Source organism: Nerophis ophidion, unplaced genomic scaffold (assembly GCF_033978795.1).
Source record: "Nerophis ophidion isolate RoL-2023_Sa unplaced genomic scaffold, RoL_Noph_v1.0 HiC_scaffold_248, whole genome shotgun sequence".
In the NCBI taxonomy this organism is placed as follows: domain Eukaryota; kingdom Metazoa; phylum Chordata; class Actinopteri; order Syngnathiformes; family Syngnathidae; genus Nerophis; species Nerophis ophidion.
In genome coordinates, this window is record NW_026907170.1 from 28,819 (window position 1) to 44,424 (window position 15,606).

Sequence of the window (15,606 nt, forward strand, 5' to 3'; positions counted from 1 at the left end):
AGCGGAAAACAAAATTAATAAATAAAGGTCGAACTAGATCTGACCAATCTAAGTGTATGAGCATAAACTAATGAAATCTACTCGAATAAGCGGCAAAACGTAATCCAAGACAAACCAAGCAGTCCAGTTGCTAACTATTAAACGCCCTGAGATGACAACGACCTAGATGAATGAGAATCTTCATAGATATGAATAAATAAATGAAAAATTTAATGAAGCGACAGTACACTGAGACATTGGTTGGACACTGAGGCATATTTGGCCCGTTTTATACGTTTGTAGCCGAAAAGAACACAAATAATGGCGTTCGTGAATCAAGGTTCCACTGTATTTTGTCTTTTCAAGATTTCCGCACGTAATGATGGAATTAGGCCCTGGGGTAACGCGTGCACCCGCGTTGTTGTGAGCTATCCAAATTGCTATCATTAGGTAACGTTAGGCTACACCAGTGCTTCTCAAAATAGTTTCAGTTACCGCCCCCTTTGGAAGAAGAAAACATTTTTGCGCCCCCTCCCACTCTCTGCCGCGAGTATTATTTGTCTATAAAATTGTTGTAAGTACCGTATTTTTCGGAGTATAAATCGCTCCGGATTATAAATCGCACTTGCCGGACGGCGTGGCGCAGTGGAAAAGTGGCCGTGCGCAACCCGAGGGTCACTGGTTCAAATCCCACCTAGAACCAACCTCGTCACGTCCGTTGTGTCCTGAGCAAGACACTTCACCCTTGCTCCTGATGGGTGCGGGTTGGCGCCTTGCATGGCAGCTCCCTCCATCAGTGTGTGAATGTGTGTGTGTGAATGGGTAAATGTGGAAGTAGTGTCAAAGCACTTTGAGTACCTTGAAGGTAGAAAAGCGCTATACAAGTACAACCCATTTATTTAAATGCAAAATAAAGAAGGAAAAAATTATATATAAGTTGCACTGGAGTATAAGTCGCATTTTTGGGGAAAATTTATTTGATAAAACCCAACACCAAGAATAGACATTTGAAAGGAAATTTAAAATAAATAAAGAATAGTGAACAACAGGCTGAATAAGTGTACGTTATATGACGCATAAATAACCAACTGAGAAGGTGCCTGGTATGTTAACGTAACATATTATGGTAAGAGTCATTCAAATAACTATAACCTATAGAACATGCTACTCGTTTAACAAACAATCTGTCACTCCTAATTGCTAAATCCGATGAAATCTTGTACGACTAGTCTCTTAAGTGAATGAGCTAAATAATATTATTTTTTATTTTACGGTAATGTGTTAATAATTTCACACATAAGTCGCTCCTGAGTATAAGTCGCACCCCCGGCCAAACTATGAAAAAAACTGCGACTTATAGTCCGAAAAATACGGTACACCTTAGCATAATATTGTATTCTTATTAAAAATAAAGAAAAGAGAAAGAAATATAAATCAACTTACAACTAAGAATAACTTTATTCACCTTTTATCAACAGAAAATATTTAAAGTACATCAGTTTGCCTGACATTTATTTTAGAAATGTATCCTTATTTAAACTTTAAACATTTTTTAACCAACTTCAACCATTTTATACTGAAAAATAAAATTAACGCAGCACAATATATAAAACATTTAACCTACAAAACAAAAATTAATAAAACATTTGTGCTTAATTTTTTTTAACCAAATGAGGGACTCAAGATTGACTACTACAATGAGCACATTTTGTAGTGCACATCTTTTCGAAGCGGGGTTTTAAGCATGATACTTACTGCCGCCCCGACATTGCACAAATATATAGTCAAGAGAAATATGTTTTTATCCTTTTAAATAGTTACTTGCATTATTATGTTATGATTACATTACATTATTGAACACTGTAAAGTTTTTATTGATTATTTCCTCATTTTAAGAGCATATTGTCTACAAAAGCGATGAGTCTGTCTGCATAAAGCCAGGAATTTTTTTTTATAAATTGAGACATGAATATGTTGATTGCGAGGTTAAAAGTAACATGTCTTCCTCCATTCATTGGTTTCGCAATTTTATGCACTTTTATGTATAAAATATAAATTTTGCAAATTGTAATTTTGGAGAGAAAAATCATAATTAAGTTTTTTCTCGAAATTGTGTTGCGTTCTTGCACATGCTTGCGTGTACTTGTGGACAAGACAACGAATGAGTGAAAAGCTTGAACCGAAAAATTTAAAATAATAAGCGAAAGATATAGATACTTAAACCACTAGTGTTAACATAACATAGCTGTTAGTGTTCTTTTTTTATATTTTTTGGCTTGAAAAACGTTTAAATAAAATGTTAACTATATTACAGACACACTTGGCACACTAGGCAGTTTTCCCAGAGTCTAATCATTTGTGATCTCACAAGGCCAATGCAAAAACATAATATAGCAGTGCCAGCCACACTCAGTGCGCTGTTGGATTGGCTGTAAATAATATGAGACAAATGTGTATCCATCCATCCATCCATCCATTTCCTACCGCTTGTCCCTTTTTGGGTCGCGGGGTGTGCTGGAGCCTATCTCAGCTGCATTCGGGCGGAAGGCGGCGTACACCCTGGACAAGTCGCTCTCTCATCACAGGGCCAACACAGATAGACAGACAACATTCACACTCACGTTCACACACTAGGGCCAGTTTAGTGTTGCCAATCAACCTATCCCCAGGTACATGTCTTTGGAGGTGGGAGGAAGCCGGAGTACCCAGAGGGAACCCACGCAGTCACGGGGATAACATATAAAACAAAAGACTGGTGTGTTTAATGTTAATAAACTTACAATGTTATGCAGAAGTATAAACAAATGTACTGTATATATACTGTAAACAAAAAATTTGATATGGTAATTAACATTGTGTATTACAAAGAAAAAAATGGTGCCCTAGGTTGATTGCATGGAGAAAATATGACTCTGAGGACTACAGTAGATCCCTGCTGTTCCCCCAAATGGTGAAAAAAATTTGAATAATTAATGCTTCAATTAAAAAAGCCCAGGTTTTAGATTATCACATACCACATAAAAAATTATATGATAATCTAAAACCTGAGGTATGCTGTTTCACAGTTATTTAACAAATTTTAATTACGGTTTTACACCATATCTATTACCTACGATCCATTTCTACAACTTTTGCCCTTCTGCCATAGTTTTCCATAAAATGTTTTGTGTGGTAACTTTCATCACACAAAATCCTCTCCGGTACTGCCGAGCAGCACAACAACTAGCAAGAGCAATAGTGCAGCACATTGGCAGGCGGTGAGCAGTCAGGTTTTTCAAAACAGTACCCTGACAGGAACATTTTGTATTCCCTTTAACTGAAATGTTCTTTATTTTCCTTGTCTATGCCACGATTAATAAACAATTATGCATGTACTTACAAAACGTTCCTCTGTTGGAAATGTTGAGATGACTTGTGAAACAAAGCGCTCTGTTGATTTGTAGCTGATTTGTAGATATATCTCCGCTCCACATGATATCGCCATCAATCAACTTTCTGTTAAGTCACCAACAGTAAAAAAAATAAACTATTGATCTACTGTTTATGCTAATTAACACGTTGTATGTTTCAGGCTGGAGCCAGCAACAGTGACACAGTTCTAGATGACGAAGAATGGTAAGATTCTTATGTTCCCTTACTTCTCACTTACTCGCCATCTACACTGTTTTTGTTGTCATTATGGTTGTCATGATCCCAGAATTTCAGTAGTCAATACCAATAACTATGAATTTCCACCATCCTCGATATTTATTCGACACCACAATGTTAAAAAAAAGGAACCCATTTACTTTGAAACTTACTATTTTTTTAAAAACTGTCAAGTATTTAAGATCACTGTGCTTCAACATATTTTTGCACATAATTGAAATTGGAGAAGCAGTTGCCAAGATTAAAAAAAAAGAACAGCAGTGGCCTATAGCCTCTCACTATACTTATTTCTAGTCTTTAAGGCGCTACTTTTTTCTGATGCTTTGAGCCATCTGCTTTGTACAAAGTTGCTGCAAATGTATGTATTATTCAGGTTTGACGGAGCACATTCACACACAGACACACACACACACACACACACACATACACGGGGCGGTATAACTCGATTGGTAGAGCGGCTGTGCCAGCAACTTGAGGGTTGCAGGTTCGATCCCCGCTTCCGCCATCCTAGTCACTGCCGTTGTGTCCTTGGGCAAGACACTTTACCCACCTGCTCCCAGTGCCACCCACACTGGTTTAAATGTAAAAATTAGATATTGGGTTTCACTATGTAAAGCGCTTTGAGTCACTAGAGAAAAAGCGCTATACAAATATAATTCACTTCACTTCACTTCGCACGCACACACACACACACACACACACACACACACACACATTCAAACGCACGCACTACCACAATTGACTTTCATTCTCTTGCACATCTTCCCAGCCATCATGGCCGTTATATTGGGAACCCCAGTAATGCCATTTACCATCTGTTCTCACTGTTAAATACAACTTAAATGTGGAGACAACTTACCAGTCATGCACCGTCATTACTTACATGTTGGTTGAATATGTTTTTTTTTAATGCACGTCAACGCGACGCCCACGACTACTCTCGTTGCGATTATTGCGTTAAATATTTGTGCGCTAGGTGCTTGTTTACATGTGATAAGCGGAACAGGAGCAATCATAGGTAGATGTTTGCGACATGACAGAACGCGCAGACAGAATGCAACCTGACCAGTTCCGAGCCTGGATTTTTCTAAAAAATTTGTCTTTGTCACCTCCAATCACTCGTTCGTAAAGTGGAATTAAAGCATAAACATTTGATACAGTCTTGTATTCATTCTTTGAGGGTGCTGTCCATCAGTTCTTACACTTTGCTTGTTACCCTCACACTTAGGCACGGTGACCTTCTGGAGGGAGATGTGTTTGACGAAGACGATGTGGAGAAGCCTCTGGATGAAGGAGAATTGTTCTATGCTGATGGCAGTCGATGGGAGTCAGGGGATGTCGAGGGGAGGGAGAGTAAGATGCCTTCTGCCGCCGCAGCCATGACAGAAAAGGTCAACAAAGAGACAAGTATGGGCCGCATGTCGTCATCCGGTCACCACTCGGTGGTCCGGCCCAAAGAGCGGCGCACAGACCTTCCCCATCAGCATGCCTTCATGAGGGGCAGCACCATCATCCGCTCCAAGACTTTCTCCCCAGGACCTCAGAGCCAGTACATCTGCAGGGTAACTAAGGGCCTCCAGAAAACAAAACATGCATTCCATAAGAAGCTCATTCATGTCTTTTTTTTTTTCAGATCAGCCGCAGTGACAGCGACAGCTCCACGCTTTCCAAGAAGTCACCGTTTGTGCGTAATGCCTCGGAGCGACGCAGCATGCGCATGAAAAAGGTAGAAAATGTTCGAATCTGTTATGGTGCTGAGAGTTTTCACATTCATCAACAAAATAATGCAATATAATAACCAAGCAGAAACTATTTTTACCAATCATTGGTACTTTAACTTTTAACTTTAACTATGTCCCAAATGAGCACAACAAAGTGTATGCTGATGTAGTATTATTATCATTATTAATACTATTATTATTGTGGAACATCAAAATCAGATTCAGATTAAACTTGGTTAAACTTAGATAGAAACACTACATCAGATCTGACAGATAAAAGATTTGTTTTTTTCTCTGTGAACATCCTCAGCAAAATGTAAGATTTAAATTAAACGGGAATAAAATAGAAATAGTTCATTTAAATTTAAAAAAAGTTATACAACATTGAATGTGTTTATACGTTTGGAACTTGACATGTTTTTTCTGTACATTTATGCCCTGCGATGAGTTGGCGACTTGTCCAGAGTGTACCCCGCCTTCCGCCCGATTGTAGCTGAGATAGGCGCCAGCGCCCCCCGCGACCCCGAAAGGGAATAAGCGGTAGAAAATGGATGGATGGATGGATGGATGGTGACTTTTACTTGCTATACTCAAAAAAAGAAAATTAAACATTTGATTATTTTAACCAAGCCTTCAGCGCTCATAGAATTAACTTCATATTTTTTAATAATGTGTTAAAATAAAATGTGGATTATATTGGTAAATAATGTTATAACTACTTTTAACTAAGTCACAATATTTGCTTATAAAACAACAATAATAACAACAAAAAAGATAGATAAGATAAGATGATTACAATGAATAAGCAGTCCGGAATAGGTGTGTTTTGAGTCTTGACATGAAGAGGGATATTGAGTCCAAGTTACGAAGTTCTGGTGGCAAAGAGTTCCAAAGATGTGGGGCAGAGCGGCTGAAAGCTTGGGCACCCATGGTGGACAGTTTAAATAAGGGGACAGTGAGATGGATGGATGAAGAGGATCTTGGGGAATGTGAGGGCGTGGCGACATGGATCAGGTCAGAGAGATATGGAGAGAGGTTATGGATGGCTTTGAAAGTGAGGGAAATTATTTTAAAGTGAATACGATGTTTGATGGGTAGCCAGTGGAGTTGCTGCAGAACAGGGGTGATGTGCTGGATTGAAGGGGTTCTGGTGATTATCCGGGCTGCAGAGTTCTGGAGAAGCTGAAGTTTGTGAAGTGACTTGTGAGGGAGACCAAACAGGAAAGAGGTGCATTAGTTTAGGCGAGAGGTGACCAGGCTATGGACTAATATGGCAGCAGTACGTGGGGTAAGGGATGGGCAAAGACGATTAATGTTCCGTAGATGAAAGTAAGCAGACCGGATAATGCTGTTTATGTGGGCTTGAAAGGAGAGTGTGCTGTCCAGGAGGACACCCAGACTCTTGACTTGGGCGGAGGGGGAGACAGAGGAATTGCAGAGAGTAACGGACAAGCTGTTGGTTTTGGCGAGAATGGTTTTTGTATCTACAAGTAGGATTTCAGTTTTATTACTATTAAGTTAAAAGTAATTGGATGAGAACCACTGCTTGAGTTCACTGAGGCGGTCTGTAAGGGAGGAAGAGAGGCAGTTGGTTTGGTTGAAATGTAAAGCTGGGTGTCATCTGCATAACAGTGAAAATGTATTTTAATTTTATGAAAAATATTGCCAAGGGGAAGAATGTAAATGATAAAAAGCAGGGGACCAGAACAGAGCCCTGGGGGACACCAGAGGAAACAGGAGACGGAGGGGATTTAAATGAACGGAGTTGAACAAACTAAGTGCGGTCGGAGAGATATGATCTAAACCAGTGAAGGGGTGTGCTTGTGATGCCAATACCGTGCAATCTATGCAGCAGGACAGTGTGTGAAATGGTGTCAAAGGTTGCAGTGAGATCTAAGAGGATTAGGACAGTGAGAAGACCAGAATCAGCTGCCAGGAGGAGATTGTTTGTGTCCGTTTTGATTTTTACTAGTGCTGTTTCAGTGCTGTGCAGGGGGCGGCAACCAGACTGGAATTGTTCATATAGGTTATTTAACTTTAGGTGGGAGTGAAGTTGGGAGGAGACAGTTTTTTCAAGGAATTTTGAGATGAATGGCAGATTTGAAATTGGACGAAAATTATTAAAATTATTTGGATCTGAGCCTGTTTTTTTTTCAAAATTGGTGTTATGGGTGCTGTTTTGAAAGCAGAGGGAACAATTCCAGTATTGAGAGAAGAATGGATGATCTTGGTGATGATGTGGATCAGTGAGGCGAGGTGAGGCAGACTTTCACCAAAGCAGTGGGGAGGGGATCTAAAAGACAGGTGGATGGCTTGGATCCACGGATAAGCAGTGATGTCCAACTGAGAAGGGAGTGAATAACTAGAAAATGAATGGATGAGTGAGGCAAGGGGAGTTAACTGGGGTTGAGGAGAAGAAGAAGGAAGTTGTTGGGGAATTTGGGTGATTTTGGAAATAAAAAATTGCATAAGGGAACAACAAAAAGAAGTTGAGGCCATATGAGAGGGAAGTGAGTGCGGAGGATCTGAAATTTTGCCAACAATAGAAAAAAGTGTCTTGGAGTTGCCTTCATTAGAACTGATTAAAGTTGTGTAGTAGGATGATTTGGTGTTGTTTAGGCAGTCTTTGTAATGATGAAGGTGTTGGATGTACATGTCCTTGTGTACAGTGGGACCAGTTTTTTTGTAAAGACGTTCAAGTTGGCGTTTCTTTGTTTTTAATTGCGGAGTGGGGAGTAAACCAGGGTGCAGAGATGGTGAAAGAGACGCTTCTGATTTTTTAATATTAAATAACATTATATTTGGAAAAATTCCGTAAATATTTTTAATTAAATCACAATATTTACTTCAGGCCTTCATATATTTATATCAGTTTAATATGCTTATATATTTTTTTTTTAAATACAACTTTATATTTTAAATACTTTGATATTTATATAAATCAAAATATTTTCGTCCATAACCACAGCAATGTTTTATTATATATATTGTAGATCAGTTTGATATGCTTTTCCTATGTCAAATGTCATTTTATTTCAAATTAAATCTATAATTGTATTTAATTAAACCACAGTATTTGCATCACCAGATTTATTGTATTAATATCAGTTGAATATGCTTTTATTATATTAAAAATAATAATTGTATTTTCAAATAATTATATATTTAATTAATTCACATGATTTGCTTTAATAACCACAACTTTGTTGTATTTATGATATATCATGCTTTTATTGTTAAAAAAATGCTATTTTGGTTGTACTTCCCTATATTGACACGTGAGGCGTCTATTAAAAATGTGTTTAGGTCAGCAAATATAGTTCTTTACTGCATAAAGGACTACTAGGACCGATCATAAAATTTATGTTGATTTATATCGAAAATTTAAACAGCAAGTTGCCGCTTAACCAATTGGGGTGTTTCTTTGACAGCCTCCTGTGCAGGTCAAAGGTCTGGACGGCCTCCTGCGCACCTCCCTGGACTTGGAATTAGACTTGCAGGTGTCCCGGACCCGACAGGCTCGTCTCACTCAAGAGCTGCAGGTTCTTAGGGAGCTTAAAATGCAGCTGGAGGCGGCGAGGCAGCAGGGCCAACGCGAGCTGCCCGCCTGGGTCCGAGAGGACGAACGCTTCAGACTCCTCCTCAAGCACGCCGAGAAACAGGTGGGTGTCATTCTCCTGCCGGCCACCAGAGGGCGCTAAACAATAAACCGAGCTACGTTGCGCAGACTCACGAGGAGCAGCTGCAGGAAAAGAGGGTGGAGAAGATGATGAGGGCGGCCGCTAAGGACGTCCACAAGATAAGAGGACAGAGCCGTAAGGAGGTGCCTGAAGTGCAAACCTTCAGGTGGGAGGAAGCTTTGATTACATCCAAGCAGCATATATCATGCACTGCCATGACTAACATGCTTTTGGACCCACTTTCAGGGAGAAGATGGCCTTCTTCACGCGAGCAAAGTCCACCATCCCTCACCTGCCGGCTGACGACGTCTAGACCGTCAACATTTCAAACAAAAGAGTCTTAACCTGCGCCTCGACTAATGAAGTCAACCTTTTAGCGGTAATATGAAGAAAGTTTTTTGGGAAAAAATGTATCATAGATGGAAAACGACAGTGGCCACTCAGCATTTGTTAATGTGGAAAACTTTTTTTTATTATATGTATATATTAGTGACGGCACTGCTACAGTTTGACTTTATTTTACAAACATTAAAAATCATTCCAGCACAAACCTACACTAAACAATAATAGCACAAACAAACGGTACTGAAGCAACAAAAGCTACTTAAGATGATCATTAGTCTTTGAATTAATATTAGAAAATTGTATTTGATTTAAATAATTATGCTGCAAATAAAGCACTCCGCTTATTGATGCATCTAGTTTCAAACTTGTTCTCTTCAGTTGGAATTCCCAAGATCATTATTCACACCTGCCGTGACCACAGGTGGAACTGCTGTCACATCGCATTAATATTCTGTCACATGAAAATGTAAAGATAAATAAATCCGGTTGATTGTATTCCATTGACAGCACAGATTGTTGTAATCATAATTAACTGGACACAATTATGACCCCCACCCCCTTCTCTTTTTTGCTGTTGTGATGGTTTGGCTCGTTCACACTCAGGTAGGAAATTAGTTTATTAGTCTGCACTTTAATAACAAAAAAAAATCCAGAAGCTGTATCATATCTCGCTGGAATGATTGATTATCGAAGCAAAGACAACAAGAAAAAAATATATGTATTTTTTGTGACTTTGAATGTCTTTCAATTATATCCTGTAAGTTGTAAAACCAGCAGCCAATAGGAGGACAGCAACACGTCACTCTTTAATCTGATTGGCTGTACAAACTTTTCCTATTCTAACTGGATCCTGAAGTTTATTTCCCAGCAGAACCAATAACACTTATTCCCATTTGTATTTTTCACATTCTACATATCATGAAAGGGAGGAAATCATTTACTTAGTCCTCCTCAAGCTCGTTTTAAAACTTTTTTCCCCATTGTTTCCCCCTGGCGGACAATAGCTAGAATGCAGTTATCTGTTCATTTCTTTAACGAGGTTCTTCTTTTGTTTTAGGTGTTATTTGATGAAAACACACAATATCTGTTCCAAACTTTCTCACATGTTTGCCGGTAGATTAACATCTCCTTCTAATATTTTGGTTTATTTTTTTAATCCAAAAACTGGATGTAGTTTTCCCCCTCAACTCATCAAAGCTGGAAATGGTTGCATTATTTTTAGTCAATGTGAACACATTAAGAATCTGTTTCGTGTGCATGCATGTGTGCGTGTGTGTGTGTGTGTGTTCAGAGCGAGTAGGATGTGGAACTCTTGTCATGATTGACACCATTTTTTTCAATGGACTGTGAAGACATGCGAATGAAGGAACGTAGGTTTTTAACTACGCAGAATATTTACAGAAAAGATGAAACACGCTCATATGTCACACATTTTGTGAAATTATTATTATTTTTTGGGGTAAATTTGTCCCATTGGATCTGTTTGTTACGCCTGTGATGATGATGATAGGTGTGTCTGTGTGTGCGTGTGTATGAGAAACAAACATCATGTATTTATTGCACTTTGGGATTTGGGTGTGCTTTTCCCGTTAATTTCTTTTTTCTCTTCCTCTGCATTTCTTTTCTTATCGTCATTGAGTCCCGAAAAAGCTGTGAATTTTATTCTCAGACACTGTTCTGTCGACCAGAGTTGTAAATATTTCACCAGCGCTCAAAGAGAGAGAAAAAAAACACATTATGTTTTGTAGTTTCACAACAAATAAAAAAGGTTATCTTTTATATGCATGGTTTGGTCGTCATTCATTTCCAAAAATGTATTTCTTTATCGTCTTAAATGATGCTTACTTTCATTTTTTTATTTATATATTGGTTAATTGCATTGCTTATTGTTATAATCCATCCATCCATTTTCTACTGCTTATTCACTTTGGGGTCACAGGGGGTGCTGGTGCCTATCTCAGCTACAATCGAGCGGAAGGCAGGGTACACCCTGGACAAGTATCTACCTCATCGCAGATTGTTATAATACAAAGACTTACTATTTTCGAAAATTGTTCACAAATCTGTCTAAATCTATGTTAGTAAGCATTTCTCCTTTTTCAAGATAATCCCTCCCACCTCACAGGTGTGACATAAAGATTCTGATTAAACCGCATGATTATTCCACAAGTCTGCCTTAGGCTGCCCACAATAAAAGGCCACTCTGAAATGAGCAGTTTGATCACATAGCACAATGCCACAGATGTTGCAAGTTTTTAGGGAGCGTGCAGTTGGCATGCTGACTACAGGAATGTCCACCAGGGTTGTTGCCCGTGAATTGAATGTTCATTTCTCTACCAAAAGCCGTCTTCAAAGAAGTTTCGGAAAATTTGGCAGTACACCCAACCGGCCTCAGACCATGTGTAACCACTCCAGCCCAAGACCTCCACATCCAGCAGGTGCACCTCCATGATCGTCTGAGACCAGCCACCCGGACAGCTGCTGCAACAATTGGTTTGCATTTCTGCACAAACTATGTCAGGGAAACTCATCTGCATGCTCATAGTCCTCATCGGGGTCTCGACCTGACTGCACTTTGTTGTCTTAACAGACTAGACAAGAGTGGGAAAATCCTCACGTTTGATGGCGTCTGCCAAGTTGGAGAGGTCTTCTCTTCACGGATTAATCCGGATTTTCACTGTTCAGAGCAGACGGTGTGTTGTGTCGTGTGAATGACCAGTTTACTGATGTAAACTGTGAATTGAGTGGCCCCAGCTGTGGGTGTGGTTATGGTTTGGGTAGGCGTATGTTATGGACAACAAACGCAAGTGCATTTTATTGATGGCATTTTGAATGCACAAAGATATCGTGACGAGACGCTGAGGAGTTTTGAGCTATTCACCTGAGACCATCACCTCACGTTGCAGCATGACGGTGCACAGCCCCATGTTGCATGGATCTGTACACAATTCCTGGATGTTTGGGATGCTGTGGAACGGCGTATACGACAGTGTGTTCCAGTTACTTCCAATAACCAGTTACATACTTGGCACAGCCATTGAAGAGGAGTGGCCAAACATTCCACAGAACACAATCAACAACCTGATCAACTCTGCGAAGGAGATGAGTTGCACTGCGTGAGGCAAATGGTGGTCTCACAAGATACCGACTGCTTTTCTGACCCCCCCCCCCCCCCCCAATAAAGCAAAACTGCACATTTCAGAGTGACCTTTTCACATTTCAGCCTAAGCACACTGTGCAATAATCATGATGTTTAATTAGCATCTTGACATGGCACACCTGTGAGGTTGGACGAATTATCTTGGCAAATAAGTTCTTACTAACACATTTGTGAACAATATAATAAGTATTTAGTAGGGGTGTGGGAAAAAAATCTCTTCGAATACAAATCGAATCGAATACGTTGTGCGATTCAGAATCCATTCTCTTTTTTTTTTAAATCGATATATATATATATATATATGTAGGTGTAGGAAAAATCACAAGACTACTTCATCTCTACAGAACTGTTTCATGAGGGGTTCCCTCAATCATCAGGAGATTTGAGGGAACCCCTCATGAAACAGTTCTGTAGAGATGAAGTAGTCTTGTGATTTTTCCCACACCTACATATTGCGCTCTACCACGGTATCGAGCACTATTCTCTGGACAATCCAATCAAGATATATATATATATATATATATATATATATATATATATATAATTTTTTTTTAATCAATCCAACAAACCACTACACAGCAATACCATAACAATGCAATCCAATTCCAAAACCGAACCTGACCCAGCAACACTCAGAACTGCAATAAACTGAGCACTTGAGAGGACACACAAACATGACACAGAACAAACCAAAAGTAGTGAAACAAAAAGGAATATTATCAACAACAGTATCAATATTAGTTATAATTTCAGCATAACAGTGATTAAAAATCCCTCATTGACATTATCAATAGACATTTATAAAAATAAAAAAAAGACAATAGTGTCACAGTGGCTTACACATGCATCGCATCTCATAAGCTTGACAACACACTGTGTCCAATGTTTTCACAAAGATAAAATAAGTCATATTTTTAGTTCGTTTAATAGTTAAAAAAAATGTACATTATTGCAATCAGTTGATAAAACATTGTCCTTTATAACTATAAAAGCTTTTCTTTTTTTTCCACTACTCTGCTAGCATGTCAGCAGACTAGGGTAAATCCTGCTGAAATCCTATGTATTGACTGAATACAGAATCGTTTTGAATCGAAAAAATATCGTTTTTGAATCGAGAATTGCGTTGAATCGAAAAAATCGATATATTATCGAATCGCGACCCCAAGAATCGATATTGAATCGAATTGTGGGACACCCAAAGATTTGCAGCCCTATTATTTAGTGTACTTAGTAGGGATGCGAATCTTTGGGTGTCCCACGATTCGATTCAATATCGATTCTTGGGGTCACGATTGGATAATATATCGATTTTTTTGATTCAACGCGATTCTCGATTAGAAAAATATTTTTTTCCGATTCAAAACGATTCTGTGAATCGTATTCATTCAATACATAGGATTTCAGCAGGATCTACCCCAGTCTGCTGACATGCTAGCAGAGTAGTAGATTTTTTTTAAAAACGCTTTTATAATTGTAAAGGACAATGTTTTATCAACTGATTGCAATAATGTAAATTTGTTTTAACTATTAAACGAACCAAAAATATGACTTATTTTATCTTTGTGAAAAAAGTGTTGTCAAGCTTATGAGATGTTATGCAAGTGTAAGCCACTGTGACGCTATTGTTCTTTTTTTTTTTTTTTATAAATGTCTAATGATAATGTCAATGAGGGATTTTTAATCACTGCTATGCTGAAATTATAACTAATATTGATACTGTTGTTGATCATATTCATTTTTGTTTCACTACTTTTGGTTTGTTCTGTGTCGTGTTTGTGTCGGATTGTAAATAATGTCAATATTTCAATATATATACTATGATGATTAACCTGTGTGATGAATGTATTATGCTGATAGTATATATTTGTACCATGAATTGATTAACAAGGACCCCGACTTAAACAAGTTGAAAAACTTATTCGGGTGTTACCATTTAGTGGTCAATTGTACGGAGTACTAAACTGTGCAATCTATTAATAAAAGTAGCAATCAATCAGTCTCCTCAATTGCTCTGATTATTGCAGTTCTGAGTGTTGCTGAGTCAGGTTTGGTTTTGGAATTGGATTGCATTGTGGATTGATAATAAAAAAAAAAATCGTTTTAGTTATTTAAGTTTAAACCTTGAAAACTGGAAGCAAAAACAAAAATGTTGCGTTTATATTTTTGTTCAGTATATGTTCTTTCACTTAAAATTGTTCAGCTGTTGGACCAATAACCGTATTTTTAAAGGCTTACTGAAATGAGATTTTCTTATTCAAACGGGGATAGCAGGTCCATTCTATGTGTCATACTTGATCATTATGCGATATTGCCATATTTTTGCTGAAAGGATTTAGAAGAGAACATCGGCGATAAAGTTTGCAACTTTTGGTCGCTAATAAAAAAGCCTTGCCTTTACCGGAAGTCGCAGACGATGTGCGCGTGACATCACAGGTTGTGGAGCTCCTCAAATCTGAACATTGTTTCCAATCATGGCGACCAGCAGCGAGAGCGATTCGGACCAAGAAAGCGACGATTTCCCCATTAATTTGAGCGAGGATGAAAGATTTGTGGTTGAGAAAAGTGAGAGTGAAGGACTAGAAAAAAAAAAAAAGAAGATGAGGGCAGTGGGAGCGATTCAGATGTTATTAGATACATTTACTAGGATAATTCTGGAAAATCCCTTATCTGCTTATTGTGTTACTAGTGTTTTAGTGAGATTATATGGTCGTACCTGTACAACCTGAAAGTCGGAGGGGTGTGGTGACCGCCAGTGTCTCCGAGGGAAGCCACGTTTCTCGACGAGGCGAAGGCAGCCGGGCTGAGAATTTTTTTTTCCCCCCTCCTCCACGGTGTAAGCATCCGACAGTCGGGGGCGGCCGGTGGGAGGAGTCAAGAGAGCCCGCAGCTGCAGGAGGAACGACGCAAGCTCTCCGCTCATGTCTACGGTAAGAGCCGACTTATTACCACCATTTTCTCACCGAAACCTGCCGGTTGACATGTGGTAGGGAACCATGTTCGCTTGACCGCTCTGTTCCATAGTAAAGCTTCACCGTCATGTTTCAGAAATGTAAACAAGGAAACACCGGCTGTG

At 38.9% G+C, this 15,606-nt stretch overlaps 1 pseudogene; it reads left to right on the top strand.

Annotated features, from left to right (window-relative positions):
- The window catches only part of LOC133547896 (protein KIBRA-like), a 31,446-nt pseudogene extending 20,294 nt beyond the window's left edge, over window positions 1-11,152 (top strand).
- Window positions 11,153-15,606: the final 4,454 nt, after the last annotated feature.